Raw genomic sequence first — 6,518 nt, forward strand, 5'->3', positions numbered from 1 at the left:
CGCGACAACAGTAGTGTTAGGTGTGACCATCCCTGTGGCTTATCTATGGACAAATGCCATTTATGTGTCAAATTTGTGTCAAAATTACGGTACTATACTTTGGTTTATTGTGTTATATCTGTTTTTTCAATTATCTTGTGTGCACAGACTAATAACAGTGCAGTTCTTAAAATACACGGAATATTAGGCAGTGAGCAATAACTTTGTAGATGGGGGTGATGGCCATCCCTGGCCATGCTCTAGGGGTGACATTGAATTCACCGTTACACAAAAAATGTGGCCCTCACAAGACAAGGAAAAAAAGAAAAGATACAATATGTATGTATCCAACTTCAAGGAGTGCACACACCTGAAAAGCTCACACTTTTATGCATCATCAAAACATTCTAGTGTCTGATAGGAAAAAAGAAATGTGCCGTTGTTTATAACCCATAGCAAAGGGGAAGCTGCCCGCCAACATTGTGTTGAATCATATTTTCATGAATATAAACTTCAGTCATGTGAAAAAATTAGGACACCCTATGGAAGCCTGTGTGTTTTCTAACATATTTGGTCATATAGATATTTAATATCAATTTTAACAATCTTGAGAGATTCAAGTAATAGAACTAAAAAATTAAAAAAAAAATAAAAAATAAAAAATAAAAAAAACGGTATTTAATAACTTTCTGTAAAATGTAATTCTAAATAAATGCACTTTCTGGTGAGGAATAAATTGGGACACCCCAACATTCAATCCCACTTAAAATGGCTAAAATCACACACAAGTGTATCACATCAGGTGCACATGATTAGAACATCCTTACCAACCAAGTGTTTTAAAGGAGGCTTGCCTTATTTACACCACTCATTTAGTTTGGTGGTCCCCTGACTGTTTAAGTGAGAGAAAACACCATGGTAAGCTCAAATGAGCTATTTGAGGCCTTCAGAAAGAAGATTGTAGACACCCATGAGTCTGGTAAGGGATTTCAAAAGATCTAAAAAGAATATAAAATCAGCCATTCTACTGTCTGTAAAATAGTCTACAAGTGGAGGACATTCAAGTCCAGCCTGGCCGTCCAAGCAAGTTCACCCTGAGTGCAGACCGCAAGATTCTGAAAGAAGTCTCCAAAGACCCAAAATCACGGGACGTACAGCAGGCTCTTGCTATTGTTGATTTGAAAGTGCATGCCTCTACAATCAGAAGGAGACTTGACAAGTTTAACTTTCATGGGAGGTGTGCATGGAGGAAACCTTAGTTCTCCAGGAAGAACATGAAGGCCAGATTGAAGTTTGCCAGAGTAAATGTAGACAGGGACCAGGATTTTTGGAATAATGTTCTTTGGACAGATGAATCGAAAGTTGAATTATTTGGACACCAGAACAGAGCACATGTTTGGCATAAACCCAAGTCAGCATTCCAGGAAAAGAACCTCATACCAAGTGTGAAGCATGGAGGTGGAAGTGTCATTGTTTGGGGATGCTTTGCTACAGCAGGGCCTGGCCAGCTCACCATCATTTAATGATGATTAAATGAATTATATCATGTATCAGAGGGTGCATTCGGAACATTTGAGATCATCTTTGGAAAAAATTGAAGCTGAAGCGAAACTGGATCTTGCAACATGAAAATGACCCAAAACATATCCGTAAATCCAACAAGGACTAGTTGAAAAGGAAGAAATGGAGAGTCCTGGAATGGCTGAGTCAAAGCCCAGATATCAATCCCATTGGGATGCTTTGGAGTGACTTGAAAGAGGCTGTACATGCAAGAAACCCCTCAAACATCTCACAACTCAAAGTATTCTGTGTTGAGGTGTGGGGCAAACTTTCTTCAGACCGATGTCAAAGACTGGTAGATGGCTACAAAAAGCGTCTCACTAAAGTAATTGCAGCCAAAGGGGGTAACTATTAGGTGGTAGGGTCCAATCTTTTCCTCAGTTAGAATATGCATTTCTTTAATGAATAAAACAATGTTAATTTGTGTTGTTTACCTGCAATTAAATCACATTCTTTTCCAGAGATAAAGAAAAACAAGATCAGACAAGTGATCAGATAAGTGAACATTTCTTAATAAAGAACTGAATATTTCACAGGGTGTCCTAATTTTTTTTCACATGACTGTATATGGTTCCATACGATCTTTATTATGGCACCTTCAGAAGACACGCACATTATAGGTTAATTGAAGTCTCTAACTTTGAAACAGGTGTGTATGTGGGTGTAAATGCTTTTCCTGCAATAGCTGTTTTGACCAAATATCTGCCAATGCGTTGAAAATAAAAACTATTTGTTTCTTGTTCATAAAAATGTCCATCAAACCTCGCTGTAGCCTCTTGTGTGTTTCCCTATAGATGGTCCAGTGAATATAGATGTTCAATACAAAGCAAATGTAAAGGAGGGAGAAGCTGTGTATCTAAAGTGCAGCTGTGACGCCAACCCTGCCGCCAGCAGCTATGAGTGGCATAACGACCACGGCGCTCGGCTGCACGAGGGCAGGATCTTTATCCTGACGAATGTCTCTAGACGCACGGGGCGCTTGTACTGCATTGCCATAAACGCCATAGGAAAAGCAACATCATCACCTGTCCAGCTTGATGTGACGTGTAAGTTAACTGTATTTTGTGACTATTTTACTCACACATACAGGTTGGGTAGAAATTTGACAAGTTTTGACATATAAGAGGAACGTAAAAAAAAAATTTTTTTTTTTAAATCACCCTTTGTGAAACACAGTGAGTCAGAAAGGTTTTGTCATTTAAGAGGAATATAAATGAATAATTACCATGATATTGACTCAGAAAGGTTATTGCTAAGAGTTGTCCAACTATAATTAACCAATTATTGTTCCATTTCTCTTTATATATAGATGCTCCTGAAATTAAGAGTGTCTCATCCTGCTCCTCTGAGGGGGACATGGTTAAATGTGTGTGCTTTGTCCAGTCCAGACCGCCCAGCAGCGTCAACTTCTTTTTGCCTGGCACAGTACTTCCAAGGCCTGAAATAGAGCAACATGATTCCATTACAATCGCCACTTTGAAGGCTTCTCTTCCCTCCTCTGGGTTCATCACTTGCATGGTCAACAACAGTTTGGGCAACAGCAGTGCCCCCATCCCTTTACCAGTTTACAGTATGGAAGAAAGTGTTTTATTTAATTGAATTACTTGTTTGAATGACATGAATCAAGAGTGTTTCACCCAATTTTGCTTGATTGCAGACACAATGCTGTATCTTTATAGTATAATTTCGGCTGGAGCTGTCATGATCCTGGCGATTCTTTTAATAGTGATTGTAAGAATATGGTAAGTGTTCCCAAGCGATTAACGAATTAGCTACGTTTGACGAGTACAGATGTCCAATCAAGGCTGAAGCGGGGGTTTCATGCCACAGACCGGCCCACTTAATATCATGACCTACTGTATTGAAATGATGTAATTGTGATGTCAAGCGATTAAAGTTTTTAATCACGATTAATCACGTCCATAATTAACTTGCAATTAATGGCCTTTTTTAATGCAAAAAATTGTAATATATCTTATTTTTAAATACACCTACTGGCACATGAGTTGACCAATGTGCTTACCTTATATAGGCTATAGTCATTCAAATTTAAACCTTATCAGAAATAAGAATTGGGCAACTTTACACTTGTAAAGATGAGTTAACCATGATTTTTTTTAATTTTTTAAAATTTTTTACAAAAACATTAAATGTGAAAGATGAAATGATTGAACTCACCAAAACGGTGGTCTCCCAAAGCACTTATACAGTTCATTTGTGCTTTTCAGGGGTTTCTCACCCGCCAATCGACCTCAAAGGGACATATTTTGGGATAAAACGTCAAAGTTATGTTTTGCCTGAGAACACTGATTTCACCCCAATCCTCTCTGTCTGTGCTAAAAAATAGTGAGCTTCGGGCCACACGTTCATTCACAGTTTATCTGGGCATTGCAGCTCAATAAATGCTATAAACCGCCTCAGCGTGCCACATTTTGGGTTAAAAAAGACAAAGTGACTTTTCTCCTAACACGAGCATTTTACCCTGATGCTCTGTGTGCTTGTGCCTGCCTATAGTGCGTCTTGGGCAGCCACAACAGCTGCCCAAAGCATCAATAAGTCCATCGATGTATTTCCATCCAAACATGCTGGGGGAAAAAACCCGTAATGGGACGCGCCAAGTGGCCAGGCGGGTTCATGCTTGTCACGCTGCCTCAACGTGCCCCATTTTGGCCATTAAAACCCCAAATTATGTTTTGCCAGGATAAAGTCAGCAGGATGTTACTCTCTCCCAGAGCTTGCGGCCATTGCGCTCACCGTCTTGATTTCCAAGCTACAGGGTGCAGGAATTGGCCATATTTTATCATGCGTTAAAAAATTCAAAGCCAAAGCAGGGTTGTGTTAATGCCGTTATTAGCATGTTTAACTAAGAGCTTCATTAAAAATGTACGTTAAGACCGGCCCTCATGGCCCAAATGTCCAGCCAGCCCACCGGGATGTCTCCTGGTCTTCCAAATTAGCCACTCCGGGCCTGCATCCAATCTATCTTGACTGGTAGTGCTTGCAGTGATCATTTATGTCTTTTTTTCATTACCTAATCATGCAATACTTAAGCATTCTATTTTATATTTATTTGTAACTTAATCAGTATCACAATGAGTTTGGAGATTCTACCAAACCTTTACACAGATACATGCAATTTTCAATACATTTTAAGTAATTTGTAAAAGCTGTTATGGTTAATTTTGCTCTTAAAATATTTCTGCGCTCTATGTTAATATTTCCAGTTAACTACTCGTGCCACTAGGTGAGAATTTACGGTTACCTGATAACGTGACATACTGTTGTTTGGCCACCAGGTGTAGATCGAGAGAGACGCTTCCTTCAGATCCACGTCAACCTGTGGAGTCCCTTCAAACAGTCAAAGGAGCGAGGTTAAAATGTCATCATTCTCACTTCACTTTTTAGAATTGTAGCCCCTACCCACGTGACACGCTGGGTGGGCTCTGGGTTCGAATTTTTTGTGTAAGTGGTGCCGTTGCTAGAATTTGAAACTTAAATGGTTTGGTGCCTCCACTTAGTAGAATTTTTAAATATATTTACCCTACTAAGAAATAATAAGATTTCAGTCTTTCATTAAAGTAAAAATGTGTATTTTGTTTTAACTCACACAACCGAAATACTTTAAACTTTTCACACACTCATATATAAACAGAGGAAATCAAATAATGTATAAAGCAAAAAAAAAAACTTCCCACCATAAAAAAAACGTTGCAGGCCTGAGTCGTCGCTTGTGAACGTTGAGGTCAAAAACTTAGTGACCGTTTCGCTTTAACAGCAAAAAAAAAACAATAAGTGCACTTTCTGTGTGTCTCAGTACTCACAGTCAGATGTTCTTGAGAGAGAGATAGATGGAAGTTAGAAAGAAGAAGGAAAAGAGATGAGAGATGGGCTCTGGTTGGTGGTAAGATGGTTGATGACCGTTGAGAACGCTGGGAAGACGCATGCAGCCCGACACGCCGTCGACGCCCGTTTTTCCCCTCGGTGGTCCTCAAGCAATTTATCCAAATAACGAAAAAAGGTCCAAGGAGCACGCACGTCGTGTCCCTTGACAAACAGATATTTACACTTAGCCAGTGTAAACTATTCAATGCTAATTTGAAGTCTTTTTGAGTTCAACACTATCACAAGGGGAAAAAGTTTCCACTCGCGCTAGCATATTAGCACATGCTAATCGCTAGTAACGGTTAGCTTTCTCTTTTAGCAAATAAAAGCAACATGAGCTACATTGCTCAATAATAATTTACCTTCGGGATGTTTTAAGGTCCACACACTGTAGATAAACTCCGCATTTATCGTTGTGTGACGATAAAAAACTCCAGGACAGACGTTTTCCTCATTCATGTGAGCTCTGCTCGTCTGCTTCGCTCGTCAATTTGCCTCGTTCTCCCAAAGTCCCTCCCCCTTGTCGTTCTCCCCGTTGGAATACAACATCAGACCACATACAAATAACCAATCAACAGGTTCATATGAGATGAATGACAGTTGGGAAGGAGAGAAAAAAAAACTGCTTAACAGACATTACTGGTCAACAATATGACATCATCATAGTGTAAATGGATTATTTTCAACATTTTAACATTCTTGAACAACATTTTAGAACTTATTTATTTTTTAATAACTATCTTAACTATTTATTTATTAACTAATTATTGAAATAGTGTAGTGTTTTTTCCCTTGGGTTACAGAATGGAAAACCTTCTTTTAGAAATTGCACGAGTCATTTTCTGACTGCCTTTTTCCTGTCCGTCAGGAAAAATATTAAGGCTGTTCCGGCTTCCAGCAGCATGTACGGTGAACATACATATGGCAACCAGAGTGAGGTTTGTCGATACATCTTGAGAGTTACTTCAGTTCATGTCTGCTTGAAGTAAATTGATTTCATTTTACCTTCACAGGCAGAGTGGACTATAGTCTCTGATCCAATCTACGCCAATGTGTAAAATAGACCCGAAGGATAGAAGATAACAGCCCATTTCACT

At 39.1% G+C, this 6,518-nt stretch overlaps 1 long non-coding RNA gene across 3 annotated transcripts; it reads right to left on the reverse strand.

The window, feature by feature from the left end:
• Positions 1-352: 352 nt before the first annotated feature.
• LOC130914503 (uncharacterized) lies at positions 353-5,957 on the reverse strand. 3 transcript variants are annotated; one of them, XR_009062941.1, is made up of 4 exons: positions 5,784-5,952; positions 5,235-5,583; positions 4,802-4,887; positions 353-2,977 (listed from the first exon to the last, which is right to left on the reverse strand). It is a non-coding gene; the product is annotated as an uncharacterized LOC130914503 (long non-coding RNA). The 3 variants fall into 3 exon arrangements; XR_009062940.1 differs by having other exon boundaries at positions 5,361-5,583; positions 5,784-5,950; XR_009062939.1 differs by having other exon boundaries at positions 4,802-5,583; positions 5,784-5,957.
• Positions 5,958-6,518: the final 561 nt, after the last annotated feature.

Source organism: Corythoichthys intestinalis, chromosome 4 (assembly GCF_030265065.1).
Source record: "Corythoichthys intestinalis isolate RoL2023-P3 chromosome 4, ASM3026506v1, whole genome shotgun sequence".
Lineage (NCBI taxonomy): Eukaryota > Metazoa > Chordata > Actinopteri > Syngnathiformes > Syngnathidae > Corythoichthys > Corythoichthys intestinalis.